We start from the raw sequence: 14240 nt of genomic DNA, 5'->3' as shown, positions 1-14240 counted from the left end.
ACTCTTATATTTTTGATATATGGTTATAGAAGAGAAGAGAAGAAGATAGTATAAAATTCAACCATCCATCTCTCTCTTATGTCTTTCTCTCTCTTGTGTGTGTGTGTCTTTCTTGCAAGGATACTCGGATGAAAAAGTACCTTATCCCACGATTCCAAAAGTGATCTCTACCCCACCCTCTTTGGATACAAGAGGGATGAGGAAGGGACAACCTCTTTGGATACAAGAGGGATGAGGAAGGGACAACCTCTTGAGTATTTGTACCATCATATCACAGAATTCAAAATTTGAAGAGTGACAAGCCATCTGGAAGATGCACTAGAAAACTAGGAATCTCAAGTAAGCATCTCCCTCTTCCTACAATCATTCAATCACCAATTCAAATTGTTCTAGTAAGGTATTTTATCAAATAGCATCATGTTAAGTAGAACATACATTCCAAAATAACCTTAAATAACAAGTCCTAGGAACTAAGATCAGCTGTGATACCAATTGTAAGGCCCCCCCTTCCTAAATAGAGAAAACCATAAGATATTCTACTAAGTTTAACTCAAGAAAAATTTCCTACTTGTTGACACCTTGACCATGTAAAGATACAAGGATATGATTAATAGGTAAGACCTAGTTCTATCCCGCACACAGGGGGAGCGTGTTCTTCTAAATGACTCTTAAAATCAAATCACCCATAGAGTGATTGATCTAATTTGGGCAACCTCCATTCTTGATCCCTAGAGATAACGCTTTTTCCCCATCTATGTGAGGCATAGACATTGACCTAATCCTTTAGAGTAAAGTTGCCCAAGAACCTATTTATCTAGCGTAGAGTTTTCAATTAATTTGTTGGAAAGCTACCAGACTAATCGGGTCCACCCATCCATAGGATGATGCCGTTAGAGCATTTCATCCTCCCACTTTCCACCCAACTCACGCATCAATTTTATTTTCTAAGTAGTCCTACCATACTGTGTGACATATATAGACAACTTCCTTAATTAATGACCTTACACATTGTTTGTTTAAACAGCCTTCAACAATGATACAACAATACTAACAAACAAGGGATTAAAAAAAAATAGATACAATGTTCAAAATTATCCATAGCCAGATCTAGGCTCTCTTATTCCTTTACTTTATTCTCTGCCGATGATCTACAATTCGGCCTTCCAGCCTCCCTAAACTATGCAATCCCTACGGGACCATACACCTCGTCGTCGTCGGTAGCTCTAGCAAGGACTCGAGCCAGCTTATCACCCTCTCAGGCTCCATCGCTTGATCCTCCAGATCCTCTTAGAGGGATGTCTACATGCTAGGGTGGGCTTATTCACTGCACTAGCATGGGCTTGTTGGAATTAGGGTTGCAGGAATGCACACACAACTTCAAGAAGATAAGGAAGCTTGAGCACAACACTGTAGTGTATTATGAGTGCCAAAAATGAAAGATAACCAACCCTAAAAGATAATGGGCGTATATACAATGCACGGGGGAAAAAACCTCCTAGTGAGGGAAAAAGTGCCCCGGCGGTCCTAAGTGTGTTCACACACATCACTACTATAATATGGTAACAAATCCCCCCTGGAGTGATGCGGTGAACAAGAGCTAGCACTCATGTATAGGGAAGTGTCTAGCTATGTGGACGAATCCACAAAAGGGAGTAAGCCCAAAGCTTTGCGAAAAGCTTCGAACTTTTCACGAGGCAGAGCCTTTGTGAAAAGGTCTGCAAGGTTATCCTGTGTTGGCACATAAGCCAAACTGATCTCTCCTGCAGAGAGTCTCTCCCTGACATAATGGTAGTGCACCTCAATGTGCTTCGTACGAGCATGGAACACTGGGTTCCGCGCAACTGCCAATGCGCTCTGACTGTCAGTGAAGATGGTGGTGGCAGATGGCTGCCCAACACCCAAATCAGCCATAAGGCGTCTGAGCCACACACACTCAACCGTAGCTGTGAAAGCTGCCCTGTACTCAGCTTCACAACTAGAAGTGGCCACAGTAGGCTGCTTCTTGCTCAACCATGATATGCATGAGCTTCCAAGCATGAAGCAAAAACCACTCGTGGACACGCATGTGTCATAACAACCAGCCCAGTCAGAATCTGAAAAAACATGTAAATCTGGCGGCAATGATCCCCCCTTGGGATAAAACAACCCAAGATGCCGAGTACCACTCAAATAGCGAAAGATACGCTTCACTGCCTGCCAATGCTTAATGCCTGGGCTATGCATAAATCTGCTCACCTGTGAGATTGCAAACTGAATGTCTGGCCTCGTAATGCATACATAAATGAGGCAACCAACAGCTGTCTGATAGAGTGTGACATCAAAGTGATCTCCAGCATCATGAAGACTCAACTTCAAACCTGTCTCCATTGGAGTAGCAATAGGCTTGCAGTCTTCAAGGCCAAATCTCCGCAACAATGTTTTAATATACTTTGTCTGACACAAAGCAATACCTCCATCACACTGCTTAAATTGTATCCCCAAATAATGATGCAAATGCCCCAAATCTGACATCTCAAAAGAGGCATTCAAATCAGCCTTAAAATCAGCAATATGACTCTCATTTGGTCCTGTGAGCAGCATGTCATCGACATAGAGAGCAATGATTAGATGTACACCATCCACACGTTTAACATACAAAGTGCTTTCTGTTGGACTATTCTGAAACCCATGTGCAGTCAAATATGCATGTATTTTTTCATACCAAGCTCGTGGAGCTTGCTTTAAACCATATAAAGCCTTTTTTAACCTGCACACTTTGTTTTCCTGCCCTCTTTGAACAAAACCACGAGGCTGCGATACATACACCTCCTCATGCAAATCTCCATTTAAGAACGCAGTCTTTATGTCCAGCTGATGTACATTCCAACCATTATGAGCTGCTAATGCACAGATGCTACGAACAGTGGTCATACGACATGTGGGAGCAAAAGTCTCATCAAAATCAATGCCCTTCTCTTGAGCATAACCTTTTGCAACAAGCCTAGCCTTATGGCGATCCACTGTGCCATCAGGCTTACGCTTCAATTTGTATACCCACTTAGTGCCAATGGCCTTCTTGCCAGGGGGCAAGTCACATAAAGACCATGTACCATTCTTCATAATAGCATCGTATTCTGCTTGCATAGCAGCCATCCAATTTTCTGAACTTTGTGCCTCATCAAATGAAACAGGCTCACTTTCATCGCACATACTAGAAACAGCCAATGCATAACAATCTGACGCATAAGAGGCACCATGAGAGCCAGAACGAGTGCGACTAGACAAAGGGGCATCCAACTTGCTGTCACGCAAAGTCTGCACCAGCCATCTAGGCTTATTCCTAGAGCCCTCAATCTCTTGTCTCTCATCCTCAAGTGCATCATGCACATCTGCATCAGATATAGGCTGATCTGTGCCATCATTTAAAACCTGCATAGGCTGAAAAACTGCCTCATGAGGTATTGCACTTGACTGTGCACCACTGAAAAGAGGCAACAATGTATCATAGACATCACGTGAGCTGATATCTGTCTCCTTAGTACATGAAACCAAGGGCTGAACTGCATCTTCCACAAATACAACATCACGGCTAACCAAAATGCACTTTGTCTGTGGATGATACAAACGATAGCCTTTGCTCTCAGCACTATATCCAACAAAAATACATTTGACAGCTTTGTCATCCAATTTTCTGCGATGTTGCACAGGCACTAATGCATATGCCAGGCAACCAAAAACACGTAAATGGCCAACAGATGGCTTGCGGCCATGCCAAGCCTCATATGGAGTGACAACCTGTAATGCTTTGGTGGGACACCTGTTTAGTACATAAGTGGCACACATGACAGCCTCAAGCCAAAAACCATGTGGTAGACTTTGACTCTTAACCATACATCTTGCCATTTCCATGAGAGACCTATTTTTTCTCTCAGCCACACCATTTTGCTGTGGTGTATACGGCACTGTACATTGGTGTTTTATCCCACGCTCAGCCAGAAATGCATTAAATTCTGAAGACATATACTCCCCCCCTCGATCTGAACGGAGGGTGCCCATCTTACTTTCTGACACATTTTCAGCCATAACCAAAAACTGTTTGAAGCACAAAAACACTTCGGACTTTGTCTTCAAAGGATATACCCATGCATGCCTGGTAAAATCATCAATGAAAGTCACGAAGTAAAGGTAGTTTCCAAATGATGGAGTTTGCATGGGACCACAAACATCACTGTGAACAAGCTGCAATCTGCGTTCAGCTCTCACTGATCCATCTTTGGGAAAGGAAGCACGCTGCATTTTACCCAATATGCAGCCCTCACAAACATGCTTGACAGGTGCCTCGAGCTTAGGCAAAGAAGACACCATTTCAGATTTCTGCAGGCGCAGCAAACTTGCAAAATTCAGATGACCAAAACGTGCATGCCACAGTTTTGCATCTGAAATAGCCTGCGTATCCATAATAGCACATGCTGAATCCTCTACACATTTGCCATCCATATTGAGCTTATACAGCCCTCGACATAGTGAACCAGATGCTACAATGATGTCACCACAAGAGAGATCATGAACAGTACATCTGTCATCCACAAATTTTACAACCAAACCTGTTTTGGCAAATGCGGAGACTGACAGCAGATTCTTTTTGATCCCTGGCACATACAATGCATCAAAAAGTGTAAAGGTGTTGCCATTTCCAACATTCAGCACAATCTGTCCAACTCCTTCAACGGGATAAGAGGAGTTATTGGCACAAGTGACAGTATTCCCTGTGGGAGCAGACTCAAGGAAAGTGAATAAACTGCGCTGCGAGGTGATATGCTTAGTGGCACCACTGTCAAAGTACCATACATCTGAATCTACTGCAGACATACATGTGTCATGCAAAGATGGGTCATAACTGCACTGCGCATTGAATGCCCATTCTGTATCTAGCACAACATTAGCAGATTCATTGTTAGAAGGAGAGGCATCTGCAACAGCCATACCAGCCTCTTTCTTCTTAGCCTCTTTCGCAGCCAGCTTAGGACACGCTTTGATGACATGATCATTTCCCTTACAGTACTTGCAAAATGTCTTCTGTTTGTCACCCTTCTTCTCATCTTTGTCTTCCTTCTTTGGTTGCGCAGCATTTGCAGATTTCTGCTTACTAGAAGAAAAGCCAGCTTTACCTTTCCCGCTTCTCTGACTAGCAACGAAAGCTTGATCTGCGACACGCATAATATTCCTGTTTTGCCTTGACTGGTCTTCTTGCAGCAAAACAGAAACTAACTCCTCAAATGATAAGGCATTGGGATTGCCTTTCATCATCAAGCGAAGAGTGGAAGCAAAACCCTGATAAGAATCTGGTAGACCATTCAAAACAGTCTGCACAAGTGAACTGTCTGACAGGATTTCATCTGCAGAAATGAGCTGCTCTTTGAAATCCTTGATCTTTGTCAAAAAGCTATCCATAGAATCACCTTCGTTCATATGCTCACTCTCCAACTATTTTCGGAGATAAGCAACACGAGCCTCATTTCTTGCCTGATACAATGTGGCAAGTACATCCCAAGCATCCTTAGAAGTCCTGCAGGAGCGAATATGTGGGATAATGGTACGTTTGACAGACAGCGCAATCAAGGCATGAGCCTGCGCATCTCTACCATCCCAACGAATCTGCTCTGCTGAAAGTGGTGGTTCTCGAACAGCTGCTACAGCACTTGTGCCTGCACCATCATCAACAGTACCTGTTTCTGATGTGTTTGCAGCATTCCCAGCCACAATAGGACGTGCATCAATACCCTGCACAATGTTCCATAACCCCTTTGCTACCAATACATGTCGCATCATATATGCCCACAATGGATAGTTGGTGCCATCCTACTTATCCTTAGCAGCCAACATGCGGAATACATCATTGTTGTCAGCCATGGCCAATGACTGTACTACTAGATGTAAATGCTGTCTGTAAGAGGAAAACCTGTATAAAATCGACCTGTGCTATGTAGCACAGCCCAAAACAGACGAATGGGCACCTGTCCTGCAGATTTTAATCTTGACAGAAAATCTGCACAGTAGGACGATTTTGCCTGCGCAGTACTTGGAATGCAAAAACGGGGGGCGAAATGACTTCAGATCAAAATTATGAAACGAACAAGCCCTATGGGCTCTCCCACGGCATATACTAACCTGCAGACGCTCGTGAAACCTCGTCGCAATCGGAGGAGATGAAGCGGCAGGTGCCGGTGATGCTGCCCGGGAGGAGGAAGCCTGCTCTGATACCAATTGTTGGAATTAGGGTTGCAGGAATGCACACACAACTTCAAGAAGATAAGGAAGCTTGAGCACAACACTGTAGTGTATTATGAGTGCCAAAAATGAAAGATAACCAACCCTAAAAGATAATGGGCGTATATACAATGCACGGGGGAAAAAACCTCCTAGTGAGGGAAAAAGTGCCCCGGCGGTCCTAAGTGTGTTCACACACATCACTACTATAATATGGTAATAGGGCTCGCAAAACTAGGCATCATCATAATAGTCGCCTAAATTGGAAAATCTTATCTTCCCAATGGTAGAAGGGATACTATGGGCCTCGGTAACGTCGCTGATTGGCTACACAACACGGAAACAAGGTCAGCATTAAGGTAGAGAGAAGATGTACCTATACTTTTAACTTAATTAAGATAACAACACAATATCTTAACTAGACCATAGGATACAAGAAACATCATGTTCTCGAGAAAGCAACGATTTCACAAGAATTTTGGCATTTTCAAAGCAAGGAAAAGTAGCAACTTCTTTCTTACATAATTAATGTTAACATTAAAAGTCAATCAAAAAACCTCTTTTTTAAAAAGCCAACCTGGCCATTAGTTCCTTGTTGGACTCCCAAGGGGACAGTTGGGGCCGCATTCGAAGTATTCCTTCTAGGGTGGTTGTGATGCATGCTTCTCAAGGTGGTATTTTGGCATCTTTGTGGTGGAGGAACCATTCTATCCACCTTCTCATAGCCCACATCATAGCAAACTCAACGCTTCAGCCAGATCATGAATCAGAGTTCGTTTGCTCACTTCATGAGCATAAAACTCTTAGGTGGGAAGGAGTGTTGTCCCTTAAGTCTATTCACATGGGGGGAGGAGAGAGTGGCTAAGAACACCCTCTACTCAAAACAAGGGTGAGATGATGAAAAACATTCAACAAAGCTTACTTGGAGATGGGCTAAAAAAGGTTTGCTAGGAGAGGGGTTACATAGGGCTGTCGGGTATAGTCCTGCATAGAGTGTCAGGTACAGACTGTCGAGTATAGTCTCTGCACAGAATGTCAGGTAGTACGGGCAGCACAGGGTGTCGAGGTATTGACCTTGGGGGTGCTGGGGGGTTATATGGGGATTGGTAGTACGGGTACAAGTATAGGGAAAGGGAGAGCAAAGTGGGGTACAAAGGATAGTGTACGATGAAAGTACACTAGTCTATGGCTGCGTGAGTCTGGGGAAAGGGATGGTGCTTGTATGCGGGCAAAAGATGAGGTACGCATATACCTTTCGGGGTCAGTGGCTGCATGGGTGTCCACGTGACGGCCAGTGGGGACCATACACTAGGGCAGTCAACCTTTGGTCCTTATGCGGCTATTGTATGGGCACCTGGATATGTGAACGACATCTTTTTGGGGTAGGGACCCCTACTTTTAGGGCGTCGATCTCGATATGTGTGTCAATGCGCCTAGCGCGGCTACGAAATTTTTTTGGGTGAAATTATCCAAGGTGTTTCCCCAGTCGTATGGGTGCAGACCATTTGTCAATCAGACACCTCTTCATGCATTTATTAAGGTTTGAAGTTTATCGTATTGTAATTAAAAATAACTAAAAGTTTACGTAGAGGCTTGATTTGGTGTCTATTTTGAGTGCTGTAAAATCTTATATTAGGGTAAAATCGAGCACGCAGATTCCAAATTTGGACTCAAAATTTAAAGATTCCAAGTGGAAATAGATTGATTATTAAAATTGATGATTTCTACATCATAAAAAGACCATATATTCATCTATCAAATGGACATATATTATTATTAAAGATGGGCATATTACATTTATGGTAGCTTGTAAGGTAACTTAGTTTTAAAAGCTACTTGGTGATATGGGTAAGACCGTGGATAGGGTAGTTGTCATTTATTGTGAAAAAATGAGTAGCATATAATTGGCCAATAACCGAGTATACCATGCTAGAACACAAAGAACATTGAGGTGCATAGTATCACTATGTGAGGGAGAAGGTTCTAACAGGTGATGTAGATCTGGTATATGTAAGAACAGAGGATCGGGTGGTTGACATCTTCATGAAGGCATTGGAAACAAAGAATCTCCATAGGTTTAGGAGCTTACTTAGAGTGTAGTATGTGGAGTTGAGCTCAAAGGGGAGTGTTGAGATATCAATCTCAAGTAGTGATGTGGCCATTGATGACCCGCCTGGGTGATAGCTTCCACACTTATGCCATTGGCATGGTTGGTGAGATTATGGTTGATACATTGCCAGTGGTGGATGATAGGTTGTGTGATAGCCACTTTGGAGTACTAAAGTTATGGCATAGTTATAGCACCAGCTCATATAGTCAAGTTCACACTATGGACCGACCATTGTATGTTATTCTAGAAGAGTACTTTCCCTTATAGTATCTACTCTTATCTTTTTGATATATGGTTGTAGAGAAGAGAAGAAGATAGTAGAAAATTTAGCCATCCCTCTCTCTCTTGTGTCTTACTCTCTCTTATGTGTGTGTGTGTGTGTGTGCTTACAAGGATCTTAATCTCTCCCTCTCCCCTGCATTCTCTTTGTATATCCCTAGGAAATCTATAAACATCATATATATATCAAAATTATTTATATATAACATGGAGTCAACTATAGAATCAATTGGCTTATATAAACTCTATGTCTTCCCTAGGAATAAGTATCTTATTTGGGGGTATATAGTCCCTAGGAAATCTATATAATCTATATACCCCCAAATAAGTATCTTATTTGGGGGTATATAGTCCCTAGGAAATCTATATAATCTACACTAAAGAACGCGATGTGGAGTAAGAGTAAAACATAGTACTATCTTGTAATAACTCTAGGAATAACTATCCTATTTGGCAGTATATAGTCCCTAGGTAATCTATATAATCTACATTGAAGAACGCGATTTGGAGTAAGAGTAGAACATAGTACTAGCTCGTACTAACTCCGAGCTGCATGATAGCAACATCATCATCTAATCACGCTCTCTCAGAATCTGGAAGTCAAGCTACAATAATTGTGCACTCGCTCACTCATTGACGTGCCACAAATAACATTGATCCTCCTAGGTCGAGAAGAATTGGTCTCATCAATACATAGGTGGATCAAAAAAAGCCACGACTCAATTCCTTGGGTGAGTTAGTACTTGAAGGAGTCCATAATATAATCTAATACTCTTGAAATCTGAACAATGGGGATCTATTGAGCCATCTGAAAAAAGATGAAGCTGATAAGTGTCCATTCCTTTTTCTAATCTATTTAGCTAAATCACACTAATTTAACCTAGTCTTTGATACCAATTGCAAGACCCCCACTCCTTATAGATACTCAAAATAGCTATAGTGAAAGACTAATGTGTAGGTAGAGCATCTCACTTGGGGCCTCACATATGATACTATTCTAATGTGAGCTATTCTGGCAACTTCTCTTGTAAACTATTTTGGAATAGAATTTACACTAGGAAATGTGTATAATTTCTCCAAGGAAGTGTACCTCCATAGTTCTCATGGATAGAAGTCATATACAACAGCGACTAAGAGAGACTACTAACGTCCTATCCCTCAATCATGGAGTATATGTTTCTACTCGAGTTTTATCTTTTCCTAGGATAAAAATCCTATTCTACCCGAGTTTACTATTCTTTTAAAATCATTTTTTAGGTTTCATTTGAAAAAAACCCATTTAGTTGAGTCCACCCTGTCTCCTACTTTCCAGTGATGTATCTAACTTCTACGTTAACTAGATCCATAGACATAGCCTAGACCCCATCCAATCCCCTAGGTCTAGCCTACCACCCTACCAATAGACCTATGGAGTGTGTGAGCTCACACACCCGTAATTGATAATTCGATTCGTTACTTACACACTTGATTGAAATGCATTGGAATTTAAAACATTGAAATATTATTTAACAATAGTAATAGTTTCACGTCGTGTATTTGAAATATCATCTCACACCACACCTCTTCTCCTTGAACTAGGAAGATATACACCTATCCATGCTTGAGCACTACAATTTGTGCTACTACACCTGATGAGGAGTCCACAAGTCTCACCCAGATTGGTAGGAACTGCTTTTGATGGGCGATATCCTTTCCAAGGCATGAACACTCCAGGTTATGTTCCTCTTATGTTCACACTAGATTCTTGTGACCCGATGTTTAGGTCTAGCCTAGACCTACCTGGCCCAGTATGCTCTAGAGGTACCTTTATCCCCACCATGTATGTCCTCACACTAGGAATTTCAAGAGCACACCTACGTCAGTTGAGATGGGTCAAGGTCTCAGATGACTCACCATCTTCTTGAGATAAGACTCACCACTCAAATGACATTCGCCCAGCATCATATTATTAACTTGTGAGATACCTTCATAAGTTCCACTAAGCATTTTAATAATTCCACTAAGAATATTAAAAAAAGTATACAAATAATTATTAGACAAGATCAAGAAATCATGCATCATGCATGCATCGTGTATGGGGTAAAGGTCATCGGGAACTCTGATGAGATAGTCTTGGTCATTCATTGAATCTCCAGACACGTTTCTCGATCCAACCAAATTCCTTATGAGATTTTGAATAAATTTTTTGGGCTCTTCAATTTCTATTTTAAGTCCGAAGATTACCTGTTTCTAATTAGATCCTTTGTTGCGAAGATGAGCCTTAATTTGTACTTTCACTAGACGAACACACAAGGTCTCTTAATTCCAATCTACATACTTTTGTTTAAAATCTCCAGTCTTTTTTTTCAAATATTGAGACTTTTCTTGTTTCCCCAAGGTTTTCATTTGAGTTTTAATCATCTTCTAATCTTTATACTGAGGTCTTATTTTTAGGATTTTAAGCTTCCAACTCTTCAACCAACTTGATACTTCCAATAAAAATCTTTGGGGTTCTTATTCTTTCTTTAAGACCTTTCTCTTAAATGATTTATTATTTAAATCTAGAACACAATCCATCTAGGATAAGCGCTCCTCATTTATCGGCAAATGAGAGCACCACATTAACTTATAAACATTGAAAAATTACTCTAGATTTGTCTCTAGGGCCTTAATAGATATTTGTATTAGTCCATATTCTTGCCTCAAACACTTTTGCGAGCAAAATAGGTAACTGACGAGGGTCACCTAAAAATATTCCCTTCCAAAATGCGTGAAATCTAAAAAATGGCTTAAAAACATAGTTTTTTTAAAACACATCCATGTATAAATTTTAAAATTACATGAATTTTGCTATTTTTTTCAAGATTAAGAACACATGTGACCTTCGTAGATTTATAAACTACTGTTGTTTGTGACATAAAAATAAACTTGACTTAAAAAATGGCATAGGAGTCTACACAACTTAAAGAAATATTAATCTTTTTCAAATAAAAATGTATTTTATAAATTTCATGAATGTAAGACATTTTTTTTAATGGACTTTCTTGGGGAAAATTCTACCACTATGCATAAATATGCACATTATTTGACAAGCACTCAAAAAAAATTAGAATACATAAAAATATAAGCTCCATACTTTATGAAAAATCCTACAAACATCCTTGAGTCTATTTCTAGTCCCAAATAGCAAAGCTTTTAGTATATACTTACCTTGATAGTTTGCATGTCATAATTATTTGCTCTATTATTTATAAGTAGATAGTGGGCATGATATACAACCAATGCTAAGAGTTTCTAGGTGTGCAAAGGTAGACTTCTATTCATATATATATATATATATATATATATATATATAGAAGGCAATAACTATGGAGGCTCTAAGTAAACCTAAGCATGTTAAAAGTAGAAAATTAAAATATTTTTTCAACAAGACAATTTTAGAGGCAGACATCATATAGCCTATGGGTGTAAATTTTGACCCACGTAGATATTTTTTTTTCATAAAGGAAATTCTTGTTATGCAATATGGATAAGGGTGGCAGGAGGAAATTGTAGCCTATATCATGTACATATGTGGTGGTGGAAAAATTTCATAGTATGCATATGTTGATGTTTGATCCAGATAGCCATTATCATGAACGTAGGTGATGGTATGCCTAAGAGTAGTGTAGGAATGAGATCTAGTTACAATTATTTAGACTTCATGTGAAGGATGTTAAGAGATGGTATACCTAAGGGTAGTGTACAATGAGCTATGGTTATAATTATTTGAAGAACATGTGAAGGATGCTAAGAGATGGTATATCTAAGGGTAGTGTACAATGAGCTATGGTTATAATTATTTGAAGAACATGTGAAAAGGATGCTAAGAGATGCAATCTTTGCCTGCGACATTGTCTTTATGTAAAAAGAGAAAAGAGAGAGCTTAGGGCTTCTTGAATGGTGCTAGAGAGGAGCTTGGAGATTTCACAATGATGGTAGATTCAAGGTCCCCTATGCTAGAGAGCATACTTGAAAGATCCCTGGCCCCTCCGTGCAATGAATTTCGGGGTGCTAGAGCGGAAGTAGCACTTCTTACGCAGGGCAGAGCCTCTCACTCGGGGCCTCGCCCACGGATATCCGGACAAGAGACTAATCCCTCGGTTCTTCCAAAACCGAACTCAGAAAAACTTCCCTCGCCCAGAAAGCACAGGCGATTCCTCCAGGATATTTTTATTCTAATGTAGTCAAGAGCCTTAACTAGACAACTTGATCTGACCGAACCCGTAAGTCACATGGTCAGATCAAGGAAGAGACTTGCACTTGGATCATAGAGACCAACGCGTTTTTCCTCATCAAGAGGTACAACCGTTGTTCTTTTCCATAGAACAAAGACTATCCGAGATTTACTTCATCTATCGTAACATAACAGAATTGAGTCTCATTTTATGGATCCATCTAACCCCATCCAATCCCATGGGTTAGCCAACCGCCCAAACCAACCACTATAGTGAAAGGATCCATTTAGAAATTTGATTATGTTTTGCCCCGGGTACTAGGGAAAAGAGTTCCCAGGCCCCCTAGCCGGCGCTTCAAGCCAACTTCAAGATAGTCACACCACTGACACACCCAGTATGAAATTGCATGTTTCAGCGGTTCAGCTGTCTTTAAAACAATCTTTTAAATCTATCCCGATTCACATCTCATTCATTCACATCTATCCCGATTCACATCACCTCATTCATTCACATCTATCCCGATTCATATCACATCCACATCACATCTCATCTATTTCACATCACATGTCATCCATTCACATCTATTTACATCACGTCGCATTCACATCTATTCACATCCATCACATTCATTGCATTCCCATCCCATTACATACATTCTATCCACATTACATCACCTCCATATCCATCCATACCTCATCACATCCACACACATTCTATGTCATTCATCGACATCCATCCAATCATCCACATGCATGTCTATCCACATCCATCCATACATTCACATTCACATCCACATATATTCACATCACATCACATTTCATCCACATATATTCACATTCACATCCACATATATTCACATCACATCACATTTCATCCACATCTCATCACATTCACATCCACATCCCTTTACACCACATCACATTCACATCCACATCCCTTTACACCACATCACATCTCATCCACATCCACATCCACATCCATTTACATCACATCACATCCTTTCACATCCACATCCACATCCATTTGAAAAGATGCAGGGGAGAAGAGAGCTTGAGCTCTTGCAAGCACACACACACACTCACAAAACCCTAAAAGAGAGCACACAAGGTGAGAGGCTGAAAATCTTCTTCTTCTTCACTCAACACTCAACACACCATATACAAAGATAAGAGTTCACACATATGAAAAGGTACAACCAAATACATACTAGGGTTCTCTATAGTGTGAACCCAACTAAATAAGCTAGCGCTATAACTATGCCAGTCTAGAATGGCTGTCACACAGCCTGTCATCCCACTGGCCGCATATCACCCATGATCTCACCAACCATGCCAGTGGTGTAAGTGTGGGGCCTATTCCCCAAGCGGGTCATCAATGTCCACCGCCTCACTAGATGAGCTCGATATCTC

The sequence above is a fragment of the Cibotium barometz genome, chromosome 59 (genome assembly GCF_041138505.1).
Source record: "Cibotium barometz isolate CiBa-2024 chromosome 59, ASM4113850v1, whole genome shotgun sequence".
Lineage (NCBI taxonomy): Eukaryota > Viridiplantae > Streptophyta > Polypodiopsida > Cyatheales > Cibotiaceae > Cibotium > Cibotium barometz.
This window is presented reverse-complemented; position numbering follows the sequence as displayed.